This window comes from Vitis vinifera, chromosome 2 (genome assembly GCF_030704535.1).
Source record: "Vitis vinifera cultivar Pinot Noir 40024 chromosome 2, ASM3070453v1".
NCBI classification, from domain to species: Eukaryota; Viridiplantae; Streptophyta; class Magnoliopsida; order Vitales; family Vitaceae; genus Vitis; species Vitis vinifera.
This window is the reverse complement of record NC_081806.1, coordinates 872,995-882,575: the sequence shown is the minus strand read 5'-3', so window position 1 is coordinate 882,575 and position 9,581 is coordinate 872,995.

Here is a 9,581-nt window from a genome sequence, read left to right as displayed (position 1 = left end):
AAAAAAAAAATTGTACTTTTCATAAAACAAATGTAATCTAACGATTTTAATTTATTTTCATCATGAGAGAATGAGAACATTGTATTTACTTAATAGTTGAAGTGAAATGATACATAGCATGCAGAGAAACGTAAAATCTAAATAGTGATCTTGAAACGGAAGAACAAGAATATTGTTCTAATGTAGAAACCCTAGCCACCTTGTTTTGTGGAACTGAGAAAGAGCAAACCTTTTGCCCCATTCCTCTCTTTGGATTAATTTTCTTGGCCGCCAAACAAAGGGTAAGAAATAGAAATCCTTTCAATTTTATTCTCCCTTCATAATATCACATGTTGGGTAAAATTCACTTCCAAGGAATTACATAAGGGGCATTCTTGTCAATTTCATAATTCCTTTTCCCTCTAAATATTGCTTCCATGACTCGAATGAAGCTTGCGACCTTGTACTATGAAATTATCCCGAAAGAGGATAATTAGGTAGTCGAGCAAAAATTTGATTTTTTTCTTCTTTAATTAAAATATCTAATATCAATTAATCTATTGAAAATTCTAATAACATGACATAGAAAACCACCTATACCTTCTAGAAATATTAAGGAATTAAAATCACGAGGTCATAGATTATGCAATTAAATTCACAGTAAATATGAAGAGGAAATATATGTATGTACCTTGTAATCGTCATTTCTTCTTTGAAGGTTACACCTATTCTCATATTTGTGACATCTTTTTGCCTTTTAGTGGACTTGTCAACAACCAAAAGAGATGCAATGCAGTTACAAAAATGTTTTGGGTTAAAGGCAAATGATTATGACATAATACTTAGGACACAAGTTCTAAACTTAAACAATTATTAGGCATATTTAGAAAATAGATCATTGGAAAGATTATCAAGTCTGGGTAAACTTAGAAACAATTTTCATTAAACCAAATTGGGAAACTTGGGGAATTTTATAATAAGTTGAAAATTAAATTTTCAAATATGGGCAAATTAAAATAAAAAATCTTATAAAACCTAATTTGGAAATTTGGAGAATTTTGGAAAGATTTTCTTACCCAATTAAAATTCCAAAATTTTCATTTTTAGTTCATTTCCTCACCTAATTAAAATTTCAGAAAATTACCATTTCTATTTAAATTTCTCCACCAATTAAAATTTAATGAATTTTATGTTTCTTATACCTCATCATGGTCTTAACAATCTAACCATACTCACAGAGTTACAGGGGCAGACGAAATCTTTAAAAATCTAGCCTTGAAGGGCAGAATACTAGTAGGAACAAAATTGACAAGTTAATATAAATAACATTATATATACTAACATCAACCTTGGTTTTGATACCATTTGCTTGATTTGGACTTTGAGCATCCCATTGGGGTCGGAGCATTTTATCACATAGGAAGTTATACTTATCTTGCCTTACCTTTTACATTTTTTCCATGACTTATTTCTAGAGTCATAATAATTTAAATACTTTAGCTATGTTTGATTGATTGAATTTGGTATTAGAAAGGATAAGAGGGAGGATAACTTATTTTATATTCAATCAACCATGAAATATGTTATCCACCATCTTCTTTACAACCCTTTTATATAAGATATATCAATCATAAGCTAAGTCGTAAAATATATATATCATATGTATCATATATTTATTTTTTATCAATTTTTTTTTTATATTACTTGTTTTGCAAAATAAATTTTTTTTTTGTTATAAAATTAAATTTATGGTTAAAAAAGAACTAAAAATATTTATAAAATACTATATATTTTCTGTCAATCAAAGATAACTTTTGTATATGTATATAACCGTGAAAGAGGCATGATATGTAACATCCTGTCTCCAACCATATAAGTATTATTCGCTCTAGATCCAAACAAGCTTTTGTGGCTTTGAAACGTTTCATATGATTAAGAGGAACGCATATTATATAGTGTTAAAAACTTTTTCTCATATTTAATGTGAAATATCACAATATTCTTACCGTGTGTCACAAAATTACAGGATCAAACAATAGGCCAAACAAACAAAGACCCATATTAAGATTGAAATCTACTCTGATATTATTTGTAATGACTCATTTCTAATCATATATATATATATAAATATTATCCACTCTAAACCCATAGGAGTTAATGGTTTTAAAGCTCATTGACATGGTTAAAAGAAACTCACATATATACATATAGAGCCTACACCTTTTCCCCATGATATCACACAATAAGTCCTTTTTGTTTATATTTCCATTTCAAGTATCATCGCACATATTCCAGGCCATGCTTTCAACTTCAGAAGCATCAATATTGTTAGCTTAAGGTGCTGTGAGGATTTCTTCTTCCTGAAAATTAATTAATCACTGCAACAAGTTTTTTCATGAACATAGAAACTAATGGTATCACATTAACCTCTTAAATTTCAGCAATACTAAACTTTCATCTTCTATTTCAGACTGATCAAGCTGAGAAAGTGATGCCCCCTTTGGCAGTAGACTGATGATGTGGATATATATCTGCGGTGATGAAACCTCAAGCATCAACTTGGGCACATTATTTCTTCTTTGGGTGATAGCTAGCTTTCAGAAATATGAGGCCAACAATGTGTTGGGAATTTGAACCACTCAATTCTTGCTGCATTTATGCTTCATTTCCAATAGATAGCTTACGTTTCATTTTAGATGCAGTGACGAGTAGCTCTCAAAACCTCATCCTTGGTATCATAAACCGGATAAATTAAGAGCCGTAACCATCTTGCTTTCATGATATTAATTGCCCCCTCTCTTTTCCTTTTCTTCCAGTACCTACTCCAATCCTCCATCGCTCTCTATACTGCCTATAAAAGAGCACCTTGGCTTGAGTTTTAGTCACGGGATAGTGTAGACAACTTATGGTAAGGAGAGACCATGATGAGTGGAACTAGCTGCTCCAACATCAATCCCCATACCTTGTCTGGCTTAAAGCCAAATGGGCACCAAGTGAGCGGGAGTGGAAACGACAAGGGCTGTTACTTCCAGATGCCTCTTCACTATCCAAGGTATCGAAAAACCGACTATGAGACCATGCCCGAGTGGAAACTCGACTGCCTGCTCACTCAGTATGGTCTGCCTGTCACCGGAGACCTCACCCAAAAGAGAAAGTTTGCCATGGGAGCCTTCCTTTGGCCTTCTCAGAACGAATGAAAGTCCACGACCGATCACTACCCTACTCAATAATTTCTTGTGAATATTATAGCATTATATATATATATGTATGTAAGTGTGCGCTAGAGTGCATGTATGTTAGCATAAGATGATGGTCTTGTATGAGCTTTGCCTTAGTGTTATTGAGTGTCTGTATGGTTCAATCATCTAATGTTCATTCCACCATTCAGCAATGTAACATATTAAAGAAACTAGTGATTAATAGAAGTGATGAGTTCCAATTTGTAGTGTGTAGATCTATTTTTCCATGGCCATAAGCTATATATAACTGCTTCAGCCTAGCTCCAACTTACAGACTGGGAATATCTTTCCAAGTCATCTGTATATGAATCTAATGTTGTTAATTGATGAAAGACGATATAGTTCAAAAGGGAAAAGAATCAAGGTTTCATATATATATTAAGTGTGTGTTTGGTAGTAATTCTATAAGAAGTGTTTTTTACCTTTCTAATACTTGAAAAATAAAAATTTTCAAATATTAAAAAGATTAAAAACACTTCCCAAAATCACTGTCAAACGCACTATAAGTGGGCTTGTTACGCTTTAAGCTGAAAGGGTGAGATAGAAAAGTTACTGGTTCTTTGGAGCTGGTGGGATGGCTTCTTCACAAAGACATCTATGAAGTCAATCTTTAATTTGGTGTCTCTGTTTTCACTATTGCAATCTTCTAATTATTTGTGAATCTTGTGAATTTTGAGTTAATCAGCTCAGCGACCTGGACAGATGCTAAGTAGAAGATCTCCATCGCAGAACAAAGGGAGTGGCTTAGTTCTTATCTGCACTAATAGCCTTGTAACCACTCTTCACTCCCCAAATAATCATTAATGCTTTTCTTTTCTTGCGGAATCCGCTAGTTTATACCAAAGGGTTTCTTTCCCATCAAATGGAAGATATAAGCCCCTATCAGTTTGATGGCTCTATGAGCTAGGCATGGATGAAGGTGTAGTCGTATTATTGTTTTGCATTATTTTCATCTGTGAAGAACATCCATTATTAATGACAGTATGACACCATGCCACAGGTGCAATAAGTTTTATGTGTGGTTTGCTTTGGCAGTAGGTCTCATTAAATATGACAACTACAAGTGACTTCTCAATGAGGGCATGAACATTGTGGGCAGTGGGAGCATATGAAATATTTTTCTAATAAACATTAGTATAGTTTCATATGGATTTAGTAGACTTGTTCTATATACATGAGGAATAACTATGCTATCAAAGTAAGTTCTTAATAAAAAATAAGTAGAGTTTAATCATTCGTGAACTTCATGGTCCATGTGAAGATGGGTTTGAATGCATTTTAAAGACATGAAAGCTAATGAACCTAAAATGGACCATACCTACTAGTGTGGTACACATCTAGTTTTATTTTGAAGGATTCTACATTCAACCTCCACTAGATACAACTCTTGTCTTTAAATTTAAATAAATGGGTTGTCATCCAAGAGCTGGCCAAGTTTGGTACTTCATCAAGTTTCTTGATCTTTCTCAAATAAATCCTCTATGTGTGAACATGTTCAATACCAACAAGACAATTATGATTTTCTAGAGATTAGGATAGGGAGCACTCTAGAGGCCCTGTGGCCTATCCTCTTCTTCAAAAGCCAAGACCAAGACAAATATCTATATCTACGTTCCTGCTATAGGAGGAAAAAAATCTTGACTTTATACATGTATAAGCTTCTTTTAATCATTTAAATGAGTTTTAAAGTCATGAAAGTTTATTAAACTCGAAATGGATCATATTTACACAATTGAGATATTAGAGTTGAAAGTTGATTTTATACCTTGATGTGAAAGTTTGTTCGACCTGCAAATCATGTTTGTTAAACATTGTTTTTATATGGAGGTGGTTGTGATATTCCAATAGAAAAAGTTTCTTATACTATATATGTATGACTTTTTCTTAATCATGTAAACGGTTTTTAAAGTTGCGATAGTTCATTGGACTTAAACGGAAAATAAATGCATGATTGAAAACGAGTGGTTATATCTGTATCTGTGTTACTTTTCATCACTAAATTGAAATAGTGAGTGTTGAAATGATAGAAGAGATAGGTGAGGGTGAGGGGGATGTAATGTAAGTCGAGTTGTGGATGGGTTTCATTAATTGTTGAGATGGAAGAGTGAGCAGTCCAGAGAATGATGGGTCATTTCTCTATGGTTGAATAATTCTTAGAGGTTCATCCCTATCCAACTTGTGAATTATGGCGCCCAACTACCATTGCCATCCTAAAAATGACCTCTTACCTAGTCAAACTCAGAGCAGAAAAGATCAGCTTTGAACCAGAATATCAGTGGGCATTTTCAGGGTCGTTCATGATTTAGGGTTTATCATATTTTCAGACTTATGGGTCTACAATTGCTTCATTGGTTGATTGTTTCTGTTCTTTTCTCTGGCTTTTTCTTAGGGACCCTTTCTTTGTTGGCATTTGTTTCAGGGCATGGAGGTTTCTTCTTTTCCTTTCTTTTCTCTTATTCATTCTTAGGGACCCTTTCTTTGTTGGCATTTGCTGTAGGGCATGGAGGCTTTCAAGATTTTCAAATTTCAGTTAAGATTATAATGTTGTGAAGCTGTCCCACCAAATAAAGTGTATGCACATGGTCTCATGCAGAGCTGTCTCATACATAAGGTATATTTGTAAAATAATAATAATAATAATTAAAAATAAAAAAAATTGTATAAAATTTTGATAAATGCTAAAACATTAATAACACGTACATTAAATTAGATTTTTTTTTTTGAAAAATAAATATAAATATAATATTATAATATTAGACAATAAAAAATGCATGGGAAATTAATTGCACAAAAATGGAGTATATATAAGAATTTTGATTTCTTCCTACAAATTTTATGTATCACATATAAAATTCTATATAAAGGATAATCAAATATTGGTAAAATATCAATATCCTCTTTTACAATATTGGTATCCTTAAATTACAAATATTTCCAATTTAAAGAGCGAGGTTGCAACCATGATGACCCACTTAGCCAAAAATAAATAAATAAATAAATAAATTTATAAGATGTAGGAACTTAATTTTTAAAAATAAAATAATGACATAATCCTATGTGGCATGAAGAGGAATTTGATAATAAATGACAAAGGAGGCCAAAACCTCAATTTTTTGGCCAACGAGGCCATTTTGGCTGCAAACTAGTAAAAGAGATTTTCAATTCTGAGGGAGCCAGTACACAAAGGGCCTTTGATAAAAATTCAAAAGGAACATGACTCCGCCACACACGTCGGCCCACAGTGCCAAGCAAGACATTCTCAATTGGGCTTCTTCATTGGGCGCGCAGTGGCCCACCGGCCGAACTTGGGCCTATTCCAGCCCAGAAGAAAGAAAAGCACAACGAAATCTCCTTTAACGCCTTTTCATTTCATGGCAAAACAGTGAATGAGAAAAAAGACAGGGGTAATTCAGTCAAGAAAAGCCTTAAATGAAAAGAGAGCACGTGGGAGAATGTGGTCCGCAGCATGTGGCGCCAACAAAGGGCACAGACTGGGGAAACTGCCTCAGAGGAATCCAACGGAGACTCCTCACATGCCCTTAACCTTCTCCCGATACGTACGCCTCTGGGTCCCACCACTCCTTTACCGGTTTACCGGTTTCCTCTCTCTACCTTGAAACATAATCGTTATTTATTTTTCCTCAACACTCGGCATCAGCAATTCGCCGGTGCAAATTATCCCATCTTTCACGCTTTCTCAAAGCGGTGTCGTTTTGTTCCTTCTTTTCACTACCTTCTGCTTTGTTTTTTTCTTCTCCTTTCCTGTGATATAATTTTGTTTCTCTCTCTGCGCGGCTCTCCTGAGCCAGTTGCAGGGTTGTCTCGGAGGTTTGATCTGAGAGGCGTCGCAGAGAGAGAAAGCGAGCGTTTTCACTGGAGGAGAAGAAGAGGAGGAGGAGAAAAATGGCGGTTTCAAAGGTAGTTTTGATGGCACTGGCCGTTCTCGTTTTTGTTATTGCTTTGCCTGCCGTTCGGGCTCAGTCCATAGCTCCAGCTCCTGCCCCCACCAGCGACGGTCAGTTCTCTCTCTTGTTCTCGCTCTTCTCTTTTCGTTTTTTTGTTTGATTTCGTTTTGCTCTGAGCTGTATATTTCAGATCTGAGATCGGTTTCAGAGAAAGTTTGAAGTTGAGCTGTGAATGTATAATGGTTGTCACTGTCTCAACAATGAATGAAACAATAGTAACAGTTGTTTCTCTCTCAGATCTAATTTCAAGTTTTGAATGTGATGAACTTCCGCAGTATCAGTTTTTTTTGTTTTCCTGTTTCCAGAAACGGCATCGTTCCAAAGCTCAAACTCCCTTCTTTGTTCTTACGTTTTGCCGTGATGTTGAAGTTTTGTGAGATTACTTGCATAGAATGCCTTGGTATTATTTGTTGAAATAGGACTGACATTAAAATGAAATGGATTATGTTAAATCACTTGAAATTGGATTTAAATCACACTCTTTATCGTTGGAAAACCGATTCAAAACTTATATCTATGGTATAACATCTCCTATGAAAAAATTCATTCTCATTGCCCACAGCATTTGAATCACAATTTTTTTAGTCATTACCAAAATTAAAGCGTAATTATTGGACTCATGTAGAAAAGAACTCATTGAGTTGTATTTATTGGAAAATGTGTAATTTTGTGCTCAAATTCTTCTATTTTGCTTGTTTGATACTCGCAATGACATGGCTGTAAATTTTTTAGAAATCGAAATAATTTGAAAAGCTGGCTTAATAATTAGTGTTAGAAACTTGCTTTCTGACAACTTCTACTATAAAAGAACTGGAAAATTTTCATTTTCACATGATTTCTAGATGGCTATATATTAGAGCCTTTGCATGTTAGCTATTAATGCAATTCAGTTCTTGTATCAAGGTGATACTGATGGTATTGTGATGGTTTTTCAGGTATAACCATCGACCAGGGAATTGCATATGTGCTGATGTTGCTGGCACTGGTGCTCACATACATCATCCATTGACCCACAAAGTGAAGGAAAAAAGCTGAAAAGGAAAAGGGGAAAAAAGAAAGATGTTTTGGTTGGAAGCAGCTAAGCTTTAAAGAGTAGGAAGGAGAGTGTTGGGGCAGTATTTATTCAGGAAGAAGACTTGTTGGTAGATGGGTTATGTCTAGGTCGGACATGATGGTCTTGTTGTATGTAGCTTTCTGACTAGACAATATTATTTGGCGTGTGTTTTTTGCTAATTTTATATTCTGTTTGCTTGCAGAATTTCTTCCTTTTTTGGAAGAATTGTTTGTGAATCCTGTGTTCATTTTTCTGGTTGTTCACTCTGTGAATCATCTTATCTACAGACCTACAAATTAAATACATATCTAAAGGTCTATTCTGCATGGTTTTCAAAAAGAGTGATCAAAAAACCGGTTTTGAGAATAATTTTAAAGACAGGTATCTAAACTTTCAAATTAAAAAGTTTTCAAAATATTCAGTTATTGGCTATAACATCTTTTTTAAAAAATAAAATAAAATTAAAAACACCTGAAATTTAGTCTAAATTCATAAAATTTGCAACAGGTTTTACCTAACAGATAAATGAATGAAAGGAATGGATAATAGATTGGTCACACTTCGGGGTGGCAAAGCTGTGATGTGACTCGAATAAGAAACCAGTTTTGTAAATCCCTTTGATAATGATAATTACCTGAAATGGAACGAGAAAAGGACTAATTATCATGCATTTCCCTTGCCGCATATGAAAATCCTATGGACACGTTAATTCAATCCACTAGGTGCCAATCCACCATTATAACGCCATTATTACCCAAGCGGCCACTTCCACCTGGTCCATCACTAAAATACAAAATGTTTAATTCAATAGATGTGTTTGATAGGCAAAAGATCTTCTGTGGGGCTGGCCTCAACCGCAAGCTGTAGCGTCTGATATCAGTTTAGGGCCGAAATGGTCTCGACGGGCAAAAAAATTATTACGTGTTAATTTCATTGCCTCAAGCTTTTTGCTGAATGCAACCCTTATTAAATACCTTACCTCTTATATCCTTCTCATTTGTTATTTTTATTCACCTCAATAAAAAAAATATTTAACAAAATTTCAAATCAATGAATCATTTACATTTAATTAAAAAACATCAGAGAAAGTAAGTGAAATTAATTTTTTATCTATTTATTTTTATTTCAGATTAAATCCATATTTTGAAAATATGCTTTTTTTAATAAATTACATGACTCCTGGGGGCAACATCAAGAGGGCTAATTTGATAATAAGTTTGGCGAAGGTGCCTACATAGGAATTTTTTTTTTGGCCAATGAAGCCATTTTGGCCCCAACTCTGTAATAAGACAAATATCAAGAAGGTGCGTTAAGTATGCGAAGATGGTGCTGTACTATCACTGC